We start from the raw sequence: 14,942 nt of genomic DNA on the forward strand, positions 1-14,942 counted from the left end.
ATTGGTGATACTGCTATCAATTAAAGGGACTGATTCACGATCCCCCCCCCCCCCCCCAATTTTGTTTTTCACTTTAATTGATCAAAATATACAGTCTAATATGTTTTGAAGGTTTCACAATAATATTAAGGTTATTTATCATGACAGGGGCTTATTAAAGAAAGTTGATTATTTGTTTTGAAAACAAAGACTGCGGTGTGTTATTGTTTACGAAATTTCAAAATAAATGAATATTGAACTAAGTTTATTATATATATCACCTCTCAAGTATACTTTAAGTAAAATGTGTCATTTTACAGTTAAAATTTGTGATTGTGCAAAATGAAAATGCTTTAAATTGCAAAATTGACAATTCAATGGTTTGTTTACATAAAAAGACTCGAGTATTTGTTTACATAACACAGAATCAAAGCTAAAATATTGCTCTTATCCTTGCATTCAGGCGGTCGAAATTTTGGTTGTGAACATTAAATTAGATATATTTTTAATTTTTAAGATCAAAAATGAAAAATAGTTTTTTCGAAAAACGTGAACCAGTCCCTTTAAATGATGCATGTGTATAACCCTTTTCAATTCTGCACCATCGTTTTAAACAGTTTTGTGAAATTTTGATAATGCTGTTTAAGGGAAATTGCAATTTTCTAACGTTGATAAGAAGTATATGTTTGGTAATTGATAAAAAAAATTTTTTATCAATACCGCAAATACTTATTTTATCATTTTTATTTGTTATTTCAAAAATAAACAATCAAATAGAAGGTTGAACCTATAATTCTAGAAGGGTGGAATTACCTTCAACCCCAACAAAACGTACGGAGGTGTGAAATTGCTTGTCTGGCTTGGATTTCTAAAAAAAAAAAATTCAAACTTAAGTTTCAAGTTTTCTTTTATTTGAGCAGTCAAAGTTTGAGTAAAATCTGACTTAAGTCCAAGTTTAGGCCTGGAATTTAAAAACCTGTGTGGTATTTTCCAAATTATTTGTTTTATCTACGGGGTTGTCCATGAAGTATACCTCAGTGATGGCGACATTTTCCCAGAAGCATTACGGGTAGTACTCTGTCATCATTTTTCAGTTGATGAAAAGCAAATCACGTGACTCAAATGTGTAGTCATTGTAGCGAGCCTGTCGCTTCGCTTGCTATAAATCATGCCGAAATAGACTGTAAGACATGTTTTTTGTGATTGTTTAAAAAGAATGGTAATAGACAAGGTTTGCAAACTCATTTACGTTTATATTTCCTCAAAATACCATTACTTTCCTTTTCAGAATTAATTGCTAGCCAATGCAATTAATGATAATAGTCACACTATGTGTATTTTCAACCAATCGCACGGGAAACAAGTGTTATCTCAGGAGATTGTAACATCTTCAAATTCTTTTTAATACAGTAAATAATCTCCCAATGCACGGAATATGATAATGATGAAGTAGATGTTTCGTGCAACAGAAAATACAAATCTCTGGTTTTCCCGCATCTGTAAATAGCAACCGTTTACGTCGAATTTCTTGGTATGTACGGACGCAAAAAGGGTGATGTGCTCTTTCGTTGCATAACTTTTAGTTTAGCATGCACATACATGATTATTAAACTTCACAAAAGAATTTGATGATTATTAAATAGCAGAAATATTTTGAAGACAAACGCAATTACTGTGTTAGAATTACATCTAATGCTATCCTTGACTATTTGTTGGCTGCAATGACTTTTTACTTGCATGTAGATTTGTATGTTTTAGTCCCGCGAGGAATCGGGTTGGAATAAGTCCACAGTACCCCTTGCTTGTTGTAAGAGGCGTTAAGTGGGGCGGTCCTTCGGATGAGATCGCAATCGCAAAATCCGAGGCCCCGTGTCACAGCAGGTGTGGCACGATAAAGATCCCTCTCTGCTCGAAGACCAAAAGCGCCGAGCACAGGCCTAAATTTTGCAGCCCTCCACCGTCAATGGTGACGTCTCCACATGAGTGAAAAATTCTCGAGTGGGACGTTAAACAATATACAATCAATCAATCAAATTCAAGTGGAAAATATTAGACATATAGACCTTTACCTTTCTCTTTTGTTCAGTGTAGTTCTTCGGGAACAAACACTACTACAAATAGTACAACAACGTGCATTGCATTTGACTTACTGGTCATACACGTTCGATTCTGCAGTAAAACATATCTAACCTGCACCGACTCTGCAAGTATTGAAGATAATATCTTCCTATTAAAACTCTTAGTGACGAAAATAGAAAATTCTTCAACGAAAACAGTTACTCATGAATAAATCCACACGTGGGTGTAAGGGACGGGAAAATTGACCTACTTGCATGAGCGCAACAATGGAAAACTTGCCGATCTACATAGACCTGGAGTCGTGTCAAAGAAACTATTAGATCTAACCTTTCAGATAAAATCAAATTCAGAAGATGGGAAAAGAAAGTACAAAGTAGTTCATCATGACAAGCTTAAACCATACCATACAAGAACCAATCTAATTAAAATCAGACTACTTAGATCCGCGCCGTATACTCTGCGTAAGTAGATCTGACAGCCTGACTAGGGGTCATGTTCAGATGAACTTTATGTCAGCCAATCAGCGCGTCGGTTTTGAAATCGTCGGTGTTCAAAATTCAAGGAAAATAGCTGCGATTGTTTGGATTGAAAGAAAACATCGCAGCTAGATGCGACGTCACAAAGCACCGTTTACGTCGACTGGTGTTATATTCCTCGCGTTATTTAAGTAAACCATCTTGAAAACTATTCAAATCGTACCCATCCCTATTCATACATAAATCGGAATTCACAATTTAATTTGGGTGTATTTCATATCGTACGTTTTGTTGTTTGTATGAACGGAATAGATTAGGCATTATTGCGAGAGTTTAAAATTCGTTATGCGAGAATATACAATTTTACAATGTGGAATAAACTTCATGGGAGAGAGATTACAGCAATTTGTTTACGAATTGCCAGGAACCGCCTAAATAACCATCATTGTCTGTATGGCGCAATCTGACTGGCTGATAGTTCTCATGAATATTCCAAGCGAAAGGTCATGCGGATATGGTCCCCTATGGGATTATGTCAGATCCCATTGTAGCGATTGTGAGCGTATTCTAGGATCTGATTTTAATTAGATTGTACAAGAACATGATTAGAACGAAATATGTTGTACAAATGTGAAGCTCAACCTTTGAAACCCCCCTTATATTCCCACATTACGTTGTATCGTCGAAACTGACAGTATGTTACTACACATAACACATACAATTAATGTGTACTCTGATCTATTGCAGATCGGTTCATCAGATTGACAAGATATGGAACATCAAAGAGATAAGCTGGAGAAACGGGGCTTTGCATACGGGTGTCTGGGGGTACCCCAACTACAAAGGAGAAAAAGAATTGTATAGGCCCATTATTAGAAGTACCATATTTGATGCTGTCCCCTTTTACTGCAGTCTGTGCCATTTCATGGGGAAGATGGAACGAAATGTGGTTAAGTATGCAAAGGGGTATCGCCCGCACAAACTGGCAGAAGAGAAACTGAAGGCCCAGGGAAAGGATATAGAGTCTATTACAACTTATATTCATAAGAATCCAAATCCGTTGAAGCTTGGAGAAAGTCATGAGGAAACTAATTGGTGAGGAGAGTAAGAAAGTGTGGATAGAAAGGCAGACAGAAGGAAAGTACATGGATAAGGATGAGGGTCAGAAGGAAGATGAATTCTCAGAGAGGAGGAAACTTCCTTACCAAAGCCTGCCCTCCCTGAGACAGTGGTATGGAAATGAATATTCTCGATGAGTTGCTGGGAAATGAAAACGATCCATTTGCCGTCGAGGCTACAGAAAAGAAGGTGACTATCACGAAGGAAACACTATCTACCTTGAAGGAGTTACTGGAAGTGTCCAAACAGAACAACCGGTTGCTGACAATGTTAAAAACAGGATTGCGGAAGAACAACTTAATACTTCAGAACATGGATGAACAAACCAGAAGAGGGTGGACAACAAAAAGTATGGCAATCAACTTCAAAGTAAAAAAATATAATTCTGTAGGTATTAACAGGGTATTATGAGTATTGTAATAGGGTAGGTATATTGGAGTTAAATTTCATGGTAAATTATTTCCGAAGGCATATGTGCGAAAATCAGATTTCAAGAGCTAGGCTTTACTTTTGTACATCACAAGTGATAATTTAAGCAGATTTCATCTGTACATGTGTAACAAATTGATAATATTGTGGCATGTACGTGAATTGTATAGATTTTTTATGTCAAGAATTGGTGAGGACACCAATCGTTTTGAGAGGGGGGAAATGTGGCAAATTATCAGAGTTGTATCCAATGTTAACTACCTTTGAATGTTAAATATTTACTGTAACACTTTTTCCTTTTGAATGTTAAATATTTACTGTTACATTTTTTTCTAAACATGTGTAAAGAAATAAGTGATGTCAATATAATGCAAGGTTATATGTCGCGGTAAACATGATGTTTATCGTACTGTGGATACCTATTGTGAGTTTTAAACAACCAACTGAGAGGAACGTATCTGTATGTGAGCGAGTGACAATTGTGTATGCTCTTGACACTTGGAGTTTGTATGTTGTTTTCTCGTACGAGATTAATTTTGACTAATGAACAATAATGTTCTTAAGTCAGCGTTGCATTTACCAAGCGTTTATTTTATCCGAATGTTGTTTTATAATTGAAATAACTACCTTGTTACCTTTGTCAGTGCGTAGTGTTGTTGTCGGCGCCATCGCTGTATTGATCTACATTACTGTTGTATTTCGAGCCCGATTTTCATGTGACCATATTAATTAAAGAATCCGCCTGATAGATAAAACCAAAAAACTGGCTGTAATAACAGTCCATGACTCATTGCAGTGAATAACAGACACAAGCAACGTTTACCAATTTATTCATATAACAGCAATGACACATCCGGGATATACTGAAATGGACAATATCGGCCGCATGTGAAACTTTTGTGGGGTAACTGGGGAGTCGCCAAGTGAGCCAGTTTAACTTAACTTGTAAGGGGTACGCTGGGGGGCCCGAGTAAAACATTCAGTGCCCAGACCTGAACGGACGCCAGCGTTCTAAGGAGGTAAGCGAGACCCGCCCTTCTCACCCTGTCTCCTGCAGTGCTACCTGGTATGTACATTATCATGTTGGACATAAGCCCCAAACATGCATCAGACTGTAGCATCCCCTCACTGAAGTGAGGTGGATGTGGGCCCAACCGTCCCCGGTGGTGGCCCCACTATTAGTTTACTTGTTTTAACTTGTACGACTTTTAGTACTGTAAATTGCCCCCTGCTTTAGAAGCAGGTGGGGGGAACAACCAGGTTTTGGAGCAGAAACAGTCATCACATACCATTACCGACTCCCCAGTCCCCAACCCCCCCTTAAACATGCGACAGTCTAATTAATTAGACTCAAATACACTGTATCAACAATTTGCCTTAATATTAAAAATTCCCCCTTAACATTTAAAAAGTTGTTATTAAGGCACTCCATCCCGAATGGCAATGCAGTCACACTTGGTGTGGTCCAGGCTTTACCATTTACTTTATCCAGGTAACCTGTTGGAAGTCTTCGTCTGTTGCGAAACCTATGAAAGAGAAGGAAACAGCAGAACCAAAAGGAAAGAACATGTATATACAAATTAAAATTGGGGGAGGGTGGGTGGGTGCTTCGGTTGGAAAAAGTGTAATGAATGGGTTCGATCACAGGGAGTACCGAGTGTGACGTAGTGCATACAAATTAACTTGTACCATCTAGCCGCTAAAGTCACGTAGACCCGACCTACAGGGTGTATCAAAATTAATACGGACTATTTGATATAAACTCAAATAATCTCGATTAATTAAAGAATCCGCCTGATAGATAAAACCAAAAAACTGGCTGTAATAACAGTCCATGACTCATTGCAGTGAATAACAGACACAAGCAACGTTTACCAATTTATTCATATAACAGCAATGACACATCCGGGATATACTGAAATGGACAATATCGGCCGCATGTGAAACTTTTGTGGGGTAACTGGGGAGTCGCCCAGTGAGCCAGTTTAACTTAACTTGTAAGGGGTACGCTGGGGGGCCCCGAGTAAAACATTCAGTGCCCAGACCTGAACGGACGCCAGCGTTCTAAGGAGGTAAGCGAGACCCGCCCTTCTCACCCTGTCTCCTGCAGTGCTACCTGGTATGTACATTATCATGTTGGACATAAGCCCCAAACATGCATCAGACTGTAGCATCCCCTCACTGAAGTGAGGTGGATGTGGGCCCAACCGTCCCCGGTGGTGGCCCCACTATTAGTTTACTTGTTTTAACTTGTACGACTTTTAGTACTGTAAATTGCCCCCTGCTTTAGAAGCAGGTGGGGGAAACAACCAGGTTTTGGAGCAGAAACAGTCACCACATACCATTACCGACTCCCCAGTTCGGCCACAGACATTGGAACAATGTCCCCCACAAAAAACTTGTAGGATTAAAAACTGAGTGAAACTCAAAATACAACAAGAGATGTTTGTAAAACACATATGCTCCCCCCATGGTGCAAAATTGAAAAGGGTTATACACACACACATCATTTAATTGATAGTAGTATCATCAATTCAAAATATTGAGCAGACAATATCTTCCTATGTCAAGAGTGAATTGACCATGTGACCTAAATAACAATATGGGTCATCTACTCCTTATGCTGTACCAGTGTACCAAGTTTGGTGTCAATCAAGCAAACAATTCTTAAAATATAGGAAACAAGATATTACTATGTCCAGTTCAACAATTGACTTTTGACCTCAAAATCAATATGGGTCGTCTTCTCCTGAAAATGTACCAGTGTACTAAGTTTGATGTCCGTCAAGCAAAAAGGTTATCAAGATATGAGTGGACAGTATATTACTATGTTCAGTTTGACCTTTGACCATGTGACCTCAAAATCAATAGGAGTCATCTCCTCCTGAAAATACACCACTGTACTTAGTTTGATGTCTGTCAAGCAAAGGGTTCTCAAGATATTGAGCGGACAGTATATTCGTATATCTAGTTTGACCCTTGACCTTTGACCATGTGACCTCAAAATCAATGGGGGTCATCTTCTTCTGAAGATGTACTGGCGTACCAAGTTTGATGTCTGTCAAGCAAAGGGTTCTCTAGACATTGAATGGTCAGTATATTCCTATGCCCAGTTTGACCCTTGACCATGTGACCTCAAATCAATAGGGGTCCTCTACTCCTTAGGATGTACCAGTGTGCCAAGTTTGATGTCTTTCAAGCAAAGGGTTCTCAAGATATTGAGCGGACATTATATTCCTATGTCCAGAGTAGATTGACCCTTGACCTTTTGACCTGAAAAACAATACGGATCCTCTTCTACTCATAACTAACCCACATATGAAATATCATTATCATCAAGTGAATGATTCTCAAGATATTGAGCGGACAACACGTGGTCTACAGACCGACCGACTGACAGGTGCAAAACAATATGCCCCCTCTTTTTCAAAGGGGGGCAGAATAAAGAATTACATGGATAAGAATAAGTCATTTGACCAAACCACAGTACTTGAAACTGGAGTTGCACAAAAATTACAGTAAACGCACAATTGGCAAACAGCAACAAGCACGAAATGATAAATTACTTGTGCGGTGGGTAAGAAAAACCTTGACATTTGAAGAAAAGAAAAAAAAGAAAAAAAAGAGAAAAAATTCCAAGGCCGCTTGATATTGTTGAGAAATAATTGATTTCCCAGGACCGACATACAGACGAGTGCCATCTGTTCGGAACAACTCAATCTCAGTAGCCTTGATGACATGGTTGTGTCCAATGTACAAACCTCTAACCTGGTTAGCCATGAATTTTTATCATGCAACTATGGGCATCATACCAATATGTTCTAGGTACTGAAAACGTGTCGTAGGAGTGCCATCCGCATGAAAAGAGCAATATATAAGTAATGGGAGGGGGGGGGGGGGCTATAAATATGCCTTAATTAGTAGTGTTGGGCAGATAATTTGACAAACTAGGGGTTTGCCGGTTTGGTTGGTCTTGGACCTATGTGAAAATACCAACGCTTGACCTAGCTGGTTTTGAGAAACTTGTGGAATCGACGATGACAAAACTTACTGACTGCGCAAACCGTAAAAATGCCAATGAAAAGGCTGCTGAAAATAATAAGATATAGGAAGTCTTGATATATTGAGACACCTATAAACAGCTTGGCACCTTCTAGGGATGAGAGAAATTTGATTGGTTGTTTATGTACATCAACCAGAATTCGCTGTGAATTTTGCCCCAAGACATAGCAGGGTTGGAGGCCTTACGGAGTCGGAATTGGTCGTCATACTTTTGCCAATTTTGTGAACGATTAGCTGCAAGCCTTATATCTCGCATGTACTTAAGCATTTCTTGGGCCGTTTGACTATGTTGAAGTACAATGCTCATGTAAATCATGAAGGCTGATGTCCACTTTTCAATGCTCAAAAAGGAGTTAAGTTGGCGCTTGACTACGCATAGCTTGCCATTGACAAGTTGTAAATCCCCGTGGGACTCAAACTGCTCCAATTCCGTAGCAGATTTGAGTAGGACAGACAGATCAATAAATCCCCCCTCCCATATTTTTTGCTTGAGTTTAAGCGAGACATGACTGTCGATATCATCGCATGCAGATGTAATTTGACAAGGTAAAGCCAAGGGTAAATATGCCGCTTGGTTCAACAAAAAATTGCAAGACTCACCCGCGTTATCCGGTGTACATGTATTATCGATTGGGAATCGAGGGACCTCCTCAGGGGGCTGTGGCTGCCCCTCTGCAGGGGCTAGTCGATCCGTCCAAGGTGTGGCCGTGTGATTTGGACTTCGTTCCCGGAGTTGAGCTGTTGTCCGACGATTACGTTTCATCCCGACCCTCCTGGCCGGGGATCTCTGGGTCGCTGCTCGTTTTATAGGTGGCATTCCTAATGCAGGAAAAATTGTCAAAAAGCTATGTGTAGGGAATAAATCCAAAAAGGGGAGAGAGAAACTTCGGCCACGTGCTTGGTTTCCGCCTCTAATACAAGAACCACATGCTTCGGTTGGAAAAAGTGTAATGAATGGGTTCGATCACAGGGAGTACCGAGTGTGACGTAGTGCATACAAATTAACTTGTACCATCTAGCCGCTAAAGTCACGTAGACCCGACCTACAGGGTGTATCAAAATTAATACGGACTATTTGATATAAACTCAAATAATCTCGATTATTTCATTATGATACGTAAATCTACAATTTATTCAAAGTCAATTTCATTTTTGTTATTCTTTTTCATCGTAGTGCAAGAGATATCTTGTAGGATTTTAAAGTTATTTTTGTTACTGGCCTTTGCCGTGGGAGCTGGTATCCAACGGCGGGGCAGGTGTCTAACGACAGGGCCGATGTCCAGCGGCGGCACCGGCAGTCCTGCCGTTGGTTCCGCACAAGGCACGAGGGTTGTATGGGGGACGGTCAGAAGGGATATAAGGGAACGCAGCGGCTCTGCCGGGGACTCTCGCTATTTTTCTTTTGCACACAGGACGCATAATTGTATTAGGGATATTGATTTATTTCATTGGGATTTTCTTTATTAGATTTTTGATACATGAAAGGTGAAGATAACGAACATTGATCAATCTCATACCTCATATAAGCATTCAAAATAGAGAGTTTGGGAATTATTCAAATTCTTTACCGGCAAACTGACAACTCAACTGTTTGACAAACGGGATTATTTCAGCTTCTTCATCGTCAACTTCCCATATTTATGTAGCAATATGCCATTATCACCTGCATATGGTGTTTATATATCTCAACTGATTCGATATGCAAGAGCTTGTTCTCCATATAGTCAGTTTTTAAATAGAGGTAGGCTACTGACAAACAATCTGATGGTACAGGGGTTTCAACAGTCTCGATTGAAGTCAGCATTCCGCAAATTCTATGGTCGTTATAACGATCTAGTTCGTCAATACAACCTATCATTGGGTCAAATGCTGTCTGACGTGTTTCATACCAATTGTTAAGCCGTTCTTGGCACACTGATTTTGACTGCGGATAACTTCGTTTATCTGATCAGGATATAGGACTCACGGCGGGTGTGACCGGTCGACAGGGGATGCTTACTCCTCTTAGGCACATGATCCCACACCTCTGGTATGTCCAGGGGTCCGTGTTTGTCCAACTATCTATTTTGTATTGCTTGTTGGAGTTGTGAGATTGATCACTGTTCGTTATCTTCACCTTTCATAGTTGGGCAAACAACTTGTTTGTCAGTAGCTTGCATCGATTTAAAAACTAACTATACGCAGAACAAGCTCTTGTGTATCGAATCAGTTCAGGGATATAAACACCATATGCGGGTGATAATGCAATATTGCTACATAAATATGGTAAGTTGACGATAGAGAAGCTGAAATCATCCCGTTTGTCATACAGTTGAGTTGTCAGTTTGCCGTTATAGAATTTGATTAATTCCCAAGCTCTATAAATACTAGTGATGGACAATCGAAAAAAAACAACCGATGATCGGATGCACCTTTTCGATTGATTAATCGAAAAATAATCGAATTTTAATGATTTCAAATTTAAGGCATATATACATGTACATTAAATTTACTTTATTTATTTCCCTAGATATTAAGTTAATTAGAATAAAATCATTAGATTGATTAAATCTTGCGTAAATCATGCGTAACGTCTCTCTCGAAAATTTTTCACTCATATGATATGGAGACGTCTAAAATTATAATTAGAAATTTGAAGTAAATAATCCCATACTTTCGATTTTATTTTCCCGGGATAGGGATATATCTCTCGACTTTTGTTGTTCTTATGGGATCCGGGTTAGATTAGAGCCTCAATATCCCTTGCACGTTGTAAGAGGCAAAATTTGAGGCCCGTGTTACAGCAGGTGTGGCACGATAAAGATCCCTCCCTCTTCAAAGACTTTAAGCGCGGAGCATAGGCCTAAATTTTGCAGGCCTTTACCGGCAATGGTGACGTCTCCATATGAGTGAAATATTCTCATGAGGGACGTTAAACAATATTCAATTATTATTATCATTCAATCTTATTGGATGATTCAGCTTCGTCAGCCATTTTTGATTTTAGATAAGTCGCGGCAGGAATATTCGTATTATTGAAAATATTACCGACGTCGGCGATTTTCAATTTTCAAAATGACAATCGATTATTCACATCGTTTCAGTTATAGCGACCGACAATCGAAAGTCGGCTACAATCGGTACATCACTAATAAATACTACTGTATAATTGAAAATAATTGTTAGTACGGTAGGCCTAAAAAAAATCCGGGTAATTCTTTATCTTACTTAAATTTATGTTCGGAAATTACAATTGACTGTCGACCGGTCACACCCGCCGTGAGCCCTATATATCCTGATCAGATAAACGGATTTATCCGTAGTCAAAATCAGTGTGCCAAGAACGGCCTAACAATCAGTATGAAACATGTCGGACAGCATTTGACCTTTCACTGAGGATTAGTCTTTTGGTCTCTCAGTACTATATATAAGGCTTATTCAATATTTTATGATATTTGATGGAAACTTCGTGGTAATTTATAGTAGCTGAGCAGTAAATGATTGGGGGGATCTGTTAGTCTACCTTAATTGACAATTCCTAAATAATTCCATTATTTTATTTTTATACGAAGTTAGGGACGTATATAGGAATCACTCTGTCTATCTGCAGATTCGTGTTAGGCCATAACTTCTTTGTTCTTTGATATAGTCATACCATATTTGGCACACAGGTGGATTACCATGAGACGATGTGTCAAATACCTTCATGACCTTGAGGTCAAAATTAAAGGGTTTTTTAACAATGGATTCGCGTCGGGGCCATAACTTCTTTGACATAGGCATACCATATTTGACACAAGAGTGTATCACCATGAGACGATGTGTCGGGTACCTTCATGACCTCCATATGACCTTGACCTCAAGGTAAAAATTAAAGGTTTTTACAATGGATTCGTGTCAGGGCCATGACTTAAATGTTTTTTTAACAATGGATTCGTGTCCGGGCCATAACTTCTTTGTTCTTTGACATAGGCATACAATATTTGACACATGAGTTTATCACCACTGCTCTGACACGGATCCATTGTAAAAACCTTTAATTTTGACCTTGAGGTCAAGGTCATATGGAGGTCATGAAAGTACTCGACACATCATCTCATGGTGATCCACCTGTTTGCCAAATATGGTATGCCCAAGTCAAAGAACAAAAAGGTTATGGCCTGGACACGAATCTGCATAGACAGACAGATGGACGGACGGACGGAGTGATTCCTACATACCCCCCAGAACTTCGTTCGGGGGGTATAATTATTCATTGAGCCAACGACTGAGAGTAAGAGAGAAAGAGGGGGTGGTGGAGACTGTGTGTCATCTAGCCATAGGGATATTCGATAGAACCATTATAAGACAGAACCCGAGACCCTTCCTGTGTACATCAAAAGTATACACAGCACCCTGATCTCTTTGCCAGGTAAAATAGCAATGATCATAGATGAGCTCCGCCCACATCCAATGATATGTGAAGAAACCATATGGTATTTTATTTGGGTCTGTAAAGACTCAACTTTAAGTTAACACCCCCAAATTTTACTTGTGTCGTGATCAATGATAAGCCGCAGGTCAATCAAACTTTTAACAATAGAGCTTAGGTTGAGACCGTGGTCTACAGCTACATGAGAAAGATGTTTTGATAAAAATCACAGCTAACAAGAGGTACTGTGAGCAATGCTCATAAGAATACCCCCCGCTTACCCCAATCTCCCAAAGGGTGTTGGTAATAGGTATAAACTACCTCTTTTCTGAGTGTAAAAAACAAATGGCATGACAAACCGAACCATATTGCTACTTCGATGTCCAGTGCGCGTGACCTTTGACCTTTTGACCCCAAAATCGATAGGGAACATCTTCATCTCATGGGTAGTCCATATGTATGATATGGTGACTGTAGGTGGAAAGGATAACGCTTTAGAGCCCGGAAACCATATTGCTACTTCAATGTCCAGTGCGCTTGACCTTTGACCTCAAAATCGATAGGGAACATCTTCATCCCATGGGTAGTATATATATATGATAAGGTGACGGTAGGTGGAAAGGATAACGCTTTAGAGCCCGGAAACCATATTGCTACTTCCGATGTCCAGTGCGCTTGACCTTTTGACCCCAAAATCGATAGGGAACATCTTCATCCCATGGGTAGTCCATATATATGATATGGTGACGGTAGGTGGAAAGGATAATGTTTTAGAGCCCGGAAACCATTGCGTCTACAGACGGACGGACGGACAACTCGATTCCAGTATAACCCCCCCCCCCCCCCCCAACAACTTGTTGCGGGGGGTATAAAAATATTAAAGAGCATTCAAAGTGCGCAGTGTGTACTGCATTCCTGAAATGAGATTAAATATCATATCAAAGGAACCGCATCTCGTGTGTCTATTTTCCCCCTTTTATATTCATTCAATTTTATTTTCATATGTTATTATTATATTTATTCATTATACCTTCCTCTTTTATTGGGGGGGGGGGTCTCTTCTTATAGGGAATTCTGAAATAAATGCGCATATTGTATTTGCTGTGCTGTTTGTTTCATATCATGAATTGAAAAACAACAAATCTATGACAACAACAAACCTGTGACAGAAGAACTTTACATGTCTTGGGCCTCTGGCTATTTTACAAAATGAGGTGACGCATGCGCTGAAGTCATTGTTTATCATGGAGGCGAATTTGATAGCGAAAGGATGTAGTGTTTGAAATGACGACGAATATCGTTGCTCTAGTGTGGAATTGAATGATTTCAATTGTATTCCCTTGCGGCAAAATCATTCATGAATTGATTTATGTAAGTTTTCGAACGATTCACATCAACTGTAAGCTGAAATAAATTCAAACCGAAGCGCGACTGATTTCCCACTATTCTCTTTAGAGAAGTCGAGAGGCATAGCCTTCATCGACTTCTCTTCGCAAGCATTCATATTTTGATTCTGGAAAACGTGTAAATGCCGGAGTCGGTGACGGTTTATGCTTCGACCGACGTTTCGACTCAGATGTGCCTGGATTTACGCAATAGACAACTTGTTTTCAAACATGTAGCAGTAATACACAAAACCGTCACAAGGAAATCAACACTTACTTGCTTTTAATCCATTTTCAACATGTCCCCTGTCCCGGGTTTACGTTAACTGGTATTGTTGTCAAAATAGGGGACCAGTTAAGAGAAAGTAAACAGAGTTGTGATTTAAACCCGGGACAGGGGACATGTTGAAAATGGAATACTTTCCCACATACTTTATGAAGGCTTGGACAGAAACGAGGGGGATAAGAAAGACAGAATATAAATAACCCCCTCGTTTCCACAGAAATTAGGTGATTCCCGTCTCATGTAGTTGTTTATACTAATTAAATATAAGCTATTTGTAGTTGTGTAAATTGATAGAAAACTGTTATTTGTTATCCAAGTTAATAAATCGGTCAACTTGAACAAGTCTTGTCTTTTCAAGCTATAGAGTCCAACACGGGTAATTCTCGTGTAAATTATACGAAATACTGTGAGATACATTTTTAACAGCGCTACCATTGGATCCTTGGTTGAGCATCACTGAAGAGACATTATTTGTCGAAATGCGCATCTGGTGCATCAAAATTGGTACCGTATAAGTTTTACATTATAATACAAAAGTGCAACTGCGACCTACGCCCGTTACAGTACCTTGCTTCTATTTCCAATGATCGTGTAATGTGTGACTTCTATCGTCATCGAAGGTTGAGTGTCGCATGCTGCTAGAGTTATGCCAACTCCTCATTTCTGGAGCGGAATTGGGTATCCATTTATCGTGAATTTCTCTAGCTAGCTAAATAGAATCTCCTATCTTTTTACCC

The sequence above is a fragment of the Ostrea edulis genome, chromosome 4, assembly GCF_947568905.1.
Source record: "Ostrea edulis chromosome 4, xbOstEdul1.1, whole genome shotgun sequence".
Lineage (NCBI taxonomy): Eukaryota > Metazoa > Mollusca > Bivalvia > Ostreida > Ostreidae > Ostrea > Ostrea edulis.